This window comes from Dendrobates tinctorius, unplaced genomic scaffold (genome assembly GCF_039654945.1).
Source record: "Dendrobates tinctorius isolate UK_male_01 unplaced genomic scaffold, ASM3965494v1 ptg000056l, whole genome shotgun sequence".
Classification (NCBI taxonomy): Eukaryota; Metazoa; Chordata; class Amphibia; order Anura; family Dendrobatidae; genus Dendrobates; species Dendrobates tinctorius.
In genome coordinates this window covers 9,917,561-9,929,815 of record NW_027361724.1, presented here as the reverse complement: position 1 = coordinate 9,929,815, position 12,255 = coordinate 9,917,561, and positions in this window count along the sequence as shown.

Sequence of the window (12,255 nt, the reverse complement as noted above, 5' to 3'; positions counted from 1 at the left end):
GTATTGTGTTATCAGTAGGGGGCTGTGAAGCCAAGTGACTTTGGTATTTTAGAAAGATCGACATCTTTTAAATGAGGCCCAAGTGTCACTAGTGCTTTTTGAGCTGATCTTCATGTTTCTTTGATGAGTAAAATTGACACATTGATTCGTGTTTTATTCATGTGTTTCACATATGGAAATATAAATTGTAAAGTGTCTGCTACTTAGTGCAATGTTAATTGGAAACTGTGTGCATTTCATGATTTTCACCGACTTATGGGCAACTTTGATCTGATTTTTTTGCATGAATCTTTAAAAATATAACTTAAAAAAGGAAAATCATTAGTTTACAATTACCTATGTTGAGCAGAACTCAACCTTTTTTCTCAGTTACATATACCAATAGTTGCAGAAAAAAAATCAATACCAAATTTAAAGTCAGATACAGAAAAAAGGATAATACCCCAAAATGGAAAGCTGCAGCTAATTTTGCCTCATATTGGAAAAACAAAATATATATTTTCTATGCCTACAATAGAAGTCAAATATATCCCCTTAATCAACTTGGCATCATTTCTCTATTTCAATATTATTCAAAATACTAGAGACAAGCAGATCTTGCAAAACATGAGCAGCAAGTTGTGTGGAGTTTCTGTGAAATTTGATTCACAGTGCAGTTATTATCCCCCACTTATATGTTACATGTTATTTTCTATGGAACCACCAAAAACAGATCAGCATAAATTGCCAATAAAATATAAATTTTATTATAAATAATTGAACAAATTTATACATAATAGAATACAGACAAATATAACACCAGAGATACTGCTATCCTAACAGGGAGCCATATTACACATTACCCACAAAATATTTGAAACCTTATTATTTTTTGGGCAATGTGGAATATGGCTCCCTGTTAGGATAGCAGTATCTCTGGTGTTATTTTTGTCTGTATTCTATTATGTATAAATTTGTTTATTTATAATAAAAATTAAATTTTATTGGCAATTTAAACTGTGCTGTTTTTGGTGGTTTGATATTGATTTCAGTTTTTGCCGCATAATTGTTGTTTTTTTGTGTTATTATATTATTTTCCATGGTCTCTTCAGACCATAGACCATTATTACAGAAAAAACACATGCCTCACCAGTCATCTTCAAATAGGCATTGAGCAATGATGTATCATATCTGGTCCTCAGGGTCTTTTCTATTGGCCGACATGAGCCACATCTTTGGAGTCTTCTCTCTTGAGTGAGACTTCTGGTAATGAACAGATCCTGAATGTCAGTGCATGTCAAAATTTTATCATAATTTGCCTGTTGAAGAGCAATAACTCCAGAGATACAATGTATAATGGTAAAATAAAGATGTCTTGATTAACGGACTATACGCAGCGAGCAATGGAAAGGTGAGGGTGATTAATTCTATTTTAATTTTTTTATATTTTGACTCTTGCAGTATTTCAAATAAAGTGAGTTCACCCATCACTAATAAAATACAATTAGTCCTCAGATTCATTTTTTGCACTTTACATGTGTGGTCATTGTTTTAACCAATCTCTTTTGTGATAGGAGCCATATGAGACATTAAACTTTTTAGAATGCCCTGACATTTAACAGCCAGAACACATTTCTATTGGTTGGACTAGATTGAAAAAAGCTCTTTTACTGATCACAATTTTTTTTCTTTGAACCATTTATTGCTATACAGAATCTTGAATTAGGTATGCTGATGAGTGAAAATTGATGAAATTATACTTAAAATCCTGCTTTCTCAACCATTGTGAGACTGGTTGACATGAGTATTCACATTTCTTTAATAAAACATGGGTGCCATCTAGGTTTGCTATGTTAGATAAGGTAGCATTCAGAAGGGGAGGAGATTCCTGGGTGTTTGCATTTCACTAATGAATAAAGGGAGGAGCAAACCTCTCATGATTTGTATAAAAGGAGAAGACAGCTTGGTAGCTGCACAACTCTTCTGATGTTTGTTGGTGACTGGTCACTAAGCATTTGTGAAGAAATAACAATTGATACCCAGGCACAGACAAACCCTGAAAAGGTAATGTTTGCTTTTAGTTTTAATTTCTAAAATTATCAAAGAAATAAGATATTTTAGGATTTTTCATTGCCTGTTATTTTGCAACTTTCCTTAAATGTTTAACATTTCTAATATGTATATTAAAATTGACAGTATTCTGAATTACTAAAGATGACTAGTTAGCATGTAGGAAATAGACCAATGTCAGAGGATCTAGTTTATCCAATTTTTCTATATATTTGAAGATAGGGCTTAACAATTTTAAGGGAGTAGTTTTCATGAAAGGCTATTTTATTATTGGAGGATAGTCTGATCTGAAATTTTTTTGCATATTCTAAAAAATACAATGTCACCTTAGTCAATATAATGTCTTTAATATAATGCAATAGCTTTTCTACAGACCTCAACTAATGCTTCTTTCGGTCTCTCACACAGATATGCTGCTGCGGCCCCGTGCTCAGTTCTACATACCCAGATGAGGATTGGTACCAAGATATGGGTTGTCCGGCACATGGAGATACTCCAGAAGGGGAATGGGTCTGCCTGACCGATCTAATGCAGCAAGGTCCATTTAGGAAGCGGCCAAGGCTTTTGCCATCGCATGTCAAAACATTTATATTTGTTCATATAAACAGAAAAGAAACCGAGGACACAACTGAAGAGAGTGACACAGAGGAGAGTGACACAGAAGAGGAACCTGAGGTTTTGGAATTTAATGAAAGTGAAGACAGTGACTTAGAGACCATTCCAGAGCCTCATCCAAAAAAGAGGTTTCTTCAGCGCTTTTCAATTGTGTGGACTAATAATAAAAGTCTAAATTTTTTAATACATAGATTCCACGTGTGTTGTGTGATGCAGATTTAAAACTCATAACACTGTAATAAATCAAATTAGTCACCTAATGAAATGTGCCAAACTTACTAGAGGTTTTTACTTGTTTCCCTTCATGTATTACATAATGACCCCAAGCTGGTATCCACCCCAAAAACACTCAATATATTTACTTTAGGGGTATTTCTTTAAACAATAACCATTTTCTTTAGCAAATGGCCAATATCAAATAGCAAACACCAGGACTCTTTGAATATATTATATTTCATTTAGTTTTAGAGGGTAAAAGTAAGCAACACTGCAAAGGAAGTGCAAATAGGATGCAAATAGTGGATCATTGCTGTGAGTTACCCATAGATCACAATAAACAAAATAGAATTTTTTTCAGGATAAATCTAAACAGAAAATAAGCAATATTGAGGGTGTTGCCGATATGGTATGCATAGGAAATGGTTAAAATATTGTGGTAAACCAGCATCAACAAATTTTCAAGAATACAGTAGTAGTTACACAGGTAAATATCAACAGATGTGAATATATCAAACAGGTCACCAAGAGATATCTGATACATTTTCAAAGCTCAGAGATTTTTAATCACCATCATGAGAAAAAAAACTTGTCTGATGTATACGTACGTGTGAGCGAACCTTTAAAGGAGTGATGAGAGCATCCTACAAGTGCAAATCAAAATGAAACTAAATTTACGATGGTTATGTCAGAAAAATTATTCCACAGCCCCAATATGTAGAGTGTTTTATTCTGCACTGTGACACCTCAGTAACATCTGAAATTCCAAAAAAGGTAACATTATATACTATATTGTATACATCATGACAAATTTCTTATTACTGCAACAAAATATAGCAATGTAGCCAACAACTGACTAATACCATGAAATCATTTTCATAATTTTCAGAAACATTGCACAGTTAACTCTGAATAGTGTGAATATTTATGAAATAAGGAAGATGGAAGCATTTGTCAGCAGATAATCACGTGGAAGAAGCAGAACATCAGGTACATTTTGAGTGGATCTTAGCAGACCTTGATCTAATTAGAATCTGGTCTAGGATTACAGGTTTAATATAAAGAAATGTTACCACAATTCCTGAAGATAATATATTTATGATGATGTAGTAGCATTGATTACTTTGTTGCTGTAATTAGAATTGCTTAAAGATTAATTAACTTTACTTTGTGAAAGGAACAGGAGTGGAGATCAAGGTGATGAATAAATCTATTAAGTCTTCAATTTTTGCCTCCAATACTATAAAGAGAATTACATTTACTTTTCTAAGCTACCAGTGTATTAAGGATTATCAGCTATAAACCGCCATGGCTATGCATATAAGGATCTTGTCTCAAAAGCTTTACAAGTTTTAATTCTGTATCATATAGATAGGGAATATTGTACTATATTGTAAATAAATTTTCACCAAACTAAATAGTGAACAATGTGTGAGGATGCTTGATGGCAGGAAATTCGTCTAGACTTCTGGAATAGAATATATGAACCATATCTGTATGACAACTGCCATTCTGTAATTTTTTGTCAACAAGAAATCAATGGCTGCTATAATATCAAACTATATTATAATACAAACTATTAAAAAGCATTAAAGTTTATTTAGTTAATATCTGGCTTTCGATTATAGAAGATAATTTGCCGGTTAACTATATTCAAATTTGTTGAAAACAGAAAACCTAGAAGTAGCTCTAATATTAAGTAACCAAATTGACAATGGCGCTTCTGTACTAAGGTAAAGTAAATGTTCGTTTATTTGGGATATAATTAAAAGAATCTAAATTAACATTAAACATTTTTACTTCAAGACCTGGCATCAAGATTATGGCCAATAACAAAAAAAAGTTTTGTTGCATCTCTAATAGGATTAAACATACTGTCTTAAGGCCTTTTTACATTTAGCGATGCATCAGTGATCCCGACCACGATATGACCCGGTCAGGATCGCTGGTGCATCACTAAATAGTTGCTAATGAGCTGCCAAACAGGCAGATCTCAGCAGCGACGCAGCAGTCTTTACTTACCTGTCGCTCGTCGGCGCCAGCAGGAAGCCGCTAACAAGAAATGGACCAGGCAATCATCAATAACCAGCAGGGAAGCCAGTCGGAGGTAAGTATCACGTGTAGCGATATCGCTAGCAATATCGCTGCTGCGTCACAAAACCGGTGACGCTTTTGCAATATTGCTAGCGATTTCGCTATGTGAAAGCCCCCTTTACTGCAACATGCAAATCAATGGATAATTACACTGACACAGGTATAATAGGGGAATATGTATGTAATAGGGCAATGTAAAGTGCCCAGTAGACAGTTGAACGTAACTGGGTTTGTGATGCACCTCACATTTTGTTAGTGTTCTCCTTTCAAACCAAAACTTAGTTATTTGTCATCCAAACAATGTTTAATTGTATTGTACAGGCAACTATACAGGAAAAAAATGTATAAGTAAGCATGTAGAGAAAACTTTATAATGCAAACTTACTAAATTTTGTACACTTTTTCCTGTAAATCTAGCATAATGAAAAATCCTAAATAAATTCAATGTAGAAATATAAATTGACTAGAGCATTTATGGTAGAAAATAATCTTATCCTGCTGATCTTTGTAAAACTTATGCTTGTAAAATGAATTATCAAGGTTCATTTTCCAAAGAAGGTAATTGGTAACTCCGAGTCAATATAGTAAAGCAACTTACTAATACCCACATTTTATATGTCCCCCATCTATTACACAATAGATTACTCATCAATACAAGTCAAGTCATTAACATATAAGAAAATGTAATAAGGTACAAGTAATAATCACCTAGTTTATAATAAAGTGTAAAACTAAGTTAAAGAGGTATTCCCATCTCCAAGATCTTATCCCAATATTAACAAAAACGGCTAATTAAAAATCTAGATTAATCCACTTTTTGTCCACCAATTATACAAATGGCACTTCCAAATACAACTTACAAAACATAAAGGGACAGTGATAAACTGTCACCAATAGAAGAGAACCATACATGAACACAAAATTCTGATTTTAATGATTAAAAATCAATAAAATTCATCGATCTTTTACCTGTTTGATATGTAGTACAAATAAGGGATACTACAGCTGTATACCAGCATATGATTAAAGGGTGCACATGTGGTAATTATCATTAAGGCCATGGGCATAATATAACTGGATCCCTTGTGTCATTCTTTTTCATGTGATGTAGTAATATCCTTTTCTTTATTATTATTATATATGTGCAATATCTAATTTTCATTATTGTAAATATCAGTGGGGTATGTTCATTGTAATTAAAGAAAAGCAGTTTATTTTTATTGATTTTTAATGATTAAAATAAGCAGAATTTTGTATTCACGTATAGTTCTCTTCTATTGGTGACAGTTTATCACTGTCCCTTTTGTTTTGTAATTAAAAATCTAGTATACTGTAGTTCTTCTGATTCGCTATGTAGCTGATGCACTTTATGGGATTTAAAACTGTATATTCCATCTGGCATAGTATGTATGTCACTTTTAATGGATGGATATGTTATTTTTTGCAATTATTGTTAAGTACTATTATCAGGTACACCCCTATATATCTATCACATGCACTTGATCATTGACTGAAAACTGTCCACATCTCCACAGACCAAAACGTTGCCACGATGGGCTAATAAAAGTAGCTCTTTATCCACTGAGCATGATATGATGCCTCCATTTTTTGGATTTCTACAGTTGAGGTTTGATCTTTGCCTGGGGGGATTTTCTCCCAATTTTTCATTTTTCTTTTTGTCTTTGTGCTGCTCTAGTTCTCTTTTTTTGTGTGATTAAAGTAAGCAATAATGCTGGATTAAGTCTATATTTACCTATGATTTTAATGCAGATTACAGTATTGTGATGGAAGAACCAGATTTTTGTGGGTATCTTTTTACTTTTGGCTGTCTCTTTATATGGTTCAGAAAAGTTCCATGCACATTATAAAACAAAAACTGTATTCTTGAGAATAAATTTTCTTTTTTTTAAATTCGAGGATAATGGAATAAGTTTAAACCATCTTCAGTCCTAGGATCATTCAGTATTAAACATGTATTTTCTAGTCAATTAGACTAGATTTTTAGCCAGCCTCTTAAGGTTATGCAAAAGTGGTTGACAGCTAACATTTTGCTTCACTGGCACAAAGCTAATTACAAAATAAAACAAAATCAAGTACAATTAAATTTCATTTGAATACCATTGCCTCACTCTAAGATTACAGTATTAAACCCCTTTTTCCAGTCCATGCTTTTCAATGCTGCAAATTTGTGGGGAATTTATTTACTAAAATTTTTGTAAAACATTTTGCTGAATATTAGTGATTACTGAATTACATCCTGTTCAAGGTAATTCAATTTCAAGGCTAAAGGTGAACAGTCTATATTGCCATAAAGATCTACCAGGAAGCCACAGTGTCATGTCGGACGCTGTTCACACCACAGCATCTGGCAGGCAGAGGTAGTTCCACCTCCAGCCACTATAGCCTCAGTGGCGCCGGTTTGATCTTCAGGCTTTCGGGGGTTAATCCTGCTGGAGACCAGGTTGGAAGGTTAGTCACGCCCACGGTCTTTAAATAGTCATACTGGCATATGGGCGTCGCCGATTATAGCTTGTGTTTCATACCAAGTGGTTCCGGTCTGGAGTGGAGGTGTTCAAGAGAGAGAGATTCATATCTGGTGTCGTATGATCCGTCGTTATCCTTTCTCCTTCCCATATTTGTGTTTAGTTGTGCCCTGTTCACATTACTGTTTATTCCTGTGTGTGTGCGGCGCAGTGCAGTTTAAGTTCTCCCTGTCTGTCATTATTTGCGTGGGAACTTTGGTGGTGTGACTCCTCACTGGGTGGAGGGTGGAGGGTTAAGTGCAGGGCTGAGCAGGAGATAAGGAAAGGTCGGAGGCTCAGGCATTTGCACCTTCAGCAAAAACCCTGGGTTGAGGGTCAGACAGGGTTTCCCCTAGTAAAAGGGACACCACAGGGGCCCCGGGTATTTCAGCCTTAGTTGAACTAAGCCCCCGTGACACACAGCTCATGTATGAGCTGACCGCAAGACAAAATGTAAAGCCAATCTTCACTATACAGGTATATATGGATCATGATGAGGCATGCTGGAGGATAAAGCATGGTGGATGTGGAGCCACAATGTATGACTAGAGATTTATCCAACTATTTTATAGTCTTGGTTATCACATTAATAGGGAAGTCAAACAATTTTTAAACTAAAATCCCTCATTGCTAGCCAGCATGTTGTACCAGAGGTTAGCTTTGTCATGACTGATGCATTTTAATAGGATTATTATTATCTGGTAATACATGGTGAAATATAATTTTTCCATGTTTGACATTTTTTGGAGATCACATATATGAGAATCATACTCTAAATGCCATATAGAAGTGCAGACGTGTGGGGCTGATTATCATGAATACATACAAGACAGTACAGAGCAGAGCCGCTTTCTGCTCTCTAAAGTGTTATCATTATCTTGTATAATCTTATATTGTATGACCGAATAAAAAATTCTAAATTTTTTAATACATAGATTGCACGTGTTGTATGATGCAGATATAATACTCATAATACTGTAATAAATCTAATTAGTCACCTAATGAAATTTCCTAACTTTGTAGAGGTTTTAACTTGTTTCCCTTCATATATTACATAATGACCCCAAGCTGGTATCCACCCCAAAAAAACTCAATGTATTTACTTTAGGGGTATTTCTTTAAACAATAACCATTTTCTTTAGCAAATGGCCAATATCAAATTAAAAAAAGAGTCATGGTGTTTTCTATGTATTATATTTCATTTTGTTTTAGAGGTGCGATTAAGCTCCATGTAGCTCTTAAATAAATCTAAATATAGAGCTTAGGGTAAAAGTAAGCAACACTGGAAAGGAAGTGCAAATAGGATTCAAATAGTGGATCATTGCTGTGATTTACCCATAGATCAATGGTCAATATCAAATAGCAAACACCATGCAACCTTTTTAATATATGTAAGACTTCAGTGTTTTTTTCCTTTTTTAAATTGTAAGGCTTTATTTAAAAAAAAAAAATCATAGTCCAGTGTTCAACTCTGTCAGTGGCTTATTTTTCTTGGTATCAGACATATTGAATTACCAGAAGGATAAAGGGGAGGATTGGCACAGCTTATAGATTAGGGTACTGTGCCGTACACCCAGAAAAAGTAAATGTGACCAAAGGAAAGGGAGGTGTACATAAATCACTAGTAAATCAGATATATAGAAATATGAAACAGCGTGCATACAAAAATGTGGGATCAAATTTAATCAACATGATGAACATCAACATGTTATAAACATTTTAAAAGCAAAAAAGGCGAGGTTGACCTTGGGGGTAAAACTTAGAAAATATCGGCATTTGTTGCCGATCTGCAACAAGGTTTGACTCTGTTGTTGCAATACGCAACAAAAGTCAGCCATTTTGTTGCCGGATGGCAACAGGGCTTACTCCGGTCTATTGAAATTTGGGGAGGGTCATTTTTGGAGTATCACCATCTCTCTATAGTAATATATAGGGACGATGGGGGCACTTTGTAAATTGGCGTTACGAGATGCTTACGCATGCGGTGGGAGGAGCTAATTTTAGTTCTGGGGTCCAGGAACGTTTCTGCACGAAAGCTCTCGTTCTGCGGCCTGAAATATCGCTCCTGATGGGGTCTACGCAGAAAAAACGTAAAAAAGTTTTTTCCTTAAAAGCGGCTACTGCGTATTTGGACGCCTGTTTTTTGGACAATTAGCCGGCTCTCACTTTGCAAAATGTAATATTTTGAAATTCCACAAGTAGCCACTGTTGAACAAAATATATTTTTTTAAATGCAAAAGTGTAAAAACATAAGATGGCGCTATTGCTCCTTTTATACATTCAGCCAGCTAAAAAGATGATTTTTAGTCCAAATAGTCGGCTCTCATAAAAGTCAGAGACGGCTCTTGGTAAAAATATAGATTATATACAAAACAATCAATCCTTAAAAGATAATTTATTAACCAATCATTAAAAAGTTTTCAAAACTTCAAAAAACAGGCAAACAAAAATAGGCTTATTGCTGATTTTCAAAATCCAGCCACAAACACTAGAGAGTCGTTCCAATGTCAGGTAGAGGGTCACAAACCTATTTGTCCCTATAGGGCCCTATATCTCTCTCCTACCTGACAGCGGAGGTTGGCACCCTCTTGATACGCAAATGGCGCCCCCGCTCCTCGGCGGCTCTCCCTAATCACCCTGTTGACTCCTATCTAAATGACATCAGCTTGGAGTACAACAGATGGCCGGGGACAAAAATATAATAGATAATAACCCCATGCCACAAACCACCAAGACAAAAATATAAGGAATAGTAACTGGAAAAAACTCTAATTTTTGGCAGATTTGTAAACATTTGCTTTGGGAGGAAAAGGGGTCTAAATAACCCTATTTAGGTGTCTCCCTGCCTGACAGCGGAGCTTTTACACCCTACGTTACTCTGGTGCCCCCGCTCCACGTGGGCTGACCCTTACTGACCCCTACACTTCTCACCCAGAAAGAGGAAAGAGGGTGTCAGAACATATGGCCAAGGGAGACAGGGGTAATAAATTAGAATTATCCCTGAAAAAATTTCCCCCAAAGACAAAAAATGTTTTAATAATAATAATAAAAAAAAATAAAAAATGTATCTGCAAACTGATGTATACAGTGTATGGGATAATAGTGCATTAGCAAAGGCAGTTGCAAGTAAAGGGGGTAAAATATCAATCAGAACAGATACACAATAATTTAAATGTTCTTAAGCAGCATTAATGTACATTTCTCACATCACAAAACGCTGCTATTGCCTCTAATCCCCAACACATTTTTCATATTGCATCATGCCCAAAACATTAAGCCATTGATCGCTCAGGCTCAAAATTGCACTGTCCCGAAAAAAAAGCCGAGGCGATTTTTCATTGGCCATGAGCTAAGTTCTTACATATTTGTCAATTTTGTTGATTTAATACTTGGGGATAGTGCAATTTGAGCCGGGTGATCAATGGCTTATTGTTTTTGGGCATGAAGCAATATGAAAATATGCTGTTATGGGGGATTAGAGGTAATAGCAGCGGTTGGTGATTTGAGAAATGTTTATTAATGCTGTTTAAGAATACTCAGATGGTTGTATATCTGTTTTGATTGATACCTTACCCCTGTTATTTGAAACTGCCTTTGTCAAAGTACTATCACCCCGCCTATATATATTGAGGTGATTTTTCAGTGGCCATGAGCTAAGTTCTTACATATTTGTTAATTTGCTGATTTTTTTTTTTTTTGGGACAGTGCAATTTTGAGCCTGAGCGATCAATGGCTCAATGTTTTGGGCATGATGCAATATGAAAAATGTGTTGTTGGGGATTAGAGGCAATAGCAGCGTTTTGTGATGTGAGAAATGTACATTAATGCTGCTTAAGAACATTTAAATGATTGTGTATCTGTTCTGATTGATATCTTACCCCCTTTACTTGCAACTGCCTTTGCTAATGCACTATTATCCCATACACTGTATACATCAGTTTGCAGATACATTTTTTTTTATTATTATTATTATTAAAACATTTTTTGTCTTTGGGGGGGATTTTTTCAGGGATAATTCTAATTTATTACCCCTGTCTCCCTTGGCCATATGTTCTGACACCCTCTTTCCTCTTTCTGGGTGAGAAGTGTAGGGGTCAGTAAGGGTCAGCCCACGTGGAGCGGGGGCACCAGAGTAACGCAGGGTGTAAAAGCTCCGCTGTCAGGCAGGGAGACACCTAAATAGGGTTATTTAGACCCCTTTTCCTCCCAAAGCAAATGTTTACAAATCTGCCAAAAATTAGAGTTTTTTCCAGTTACTATTCCTTATATTTTTGTCTTGGTGGTTTGTGGCATGGGGTTATTATCTATTATATTTTTGTCCCCGGCCATCTGTTGTACTCCAAGCTGATGTCATTTAGATAGGAGTCAACAGGGTGATTAGGGAGAGCCGCCGAGGAGCGGCGGCGCCATTTGCGTATCAAGAGGGTGCCAACCTCCGCTGTCAGGTAGGAGAGAGATATAGGGCCCTATAGGGACAAATAGGTTTGTGACCCTCTACCTGACATTGGAACGACTCTCTAGTGTTTGTGGCTGGATTTTGAAAATCAGCAATAAGCCTATTTTTGTTTGCCTGTTTTTTGAAGTTTTGAAAACTTTTTAATGATTGGTTAATAAAGTATCTTTTAAGGATTGATTGTTTTGTATATGAGCCGTTGAATAATTAATCCAGAATTATATTTATTAAGAATTTTTAAAAATATAGATTACTATAGCCAGCTCTAATCCTCGGTATGTAATTTGTTAAAAAACACAATACATT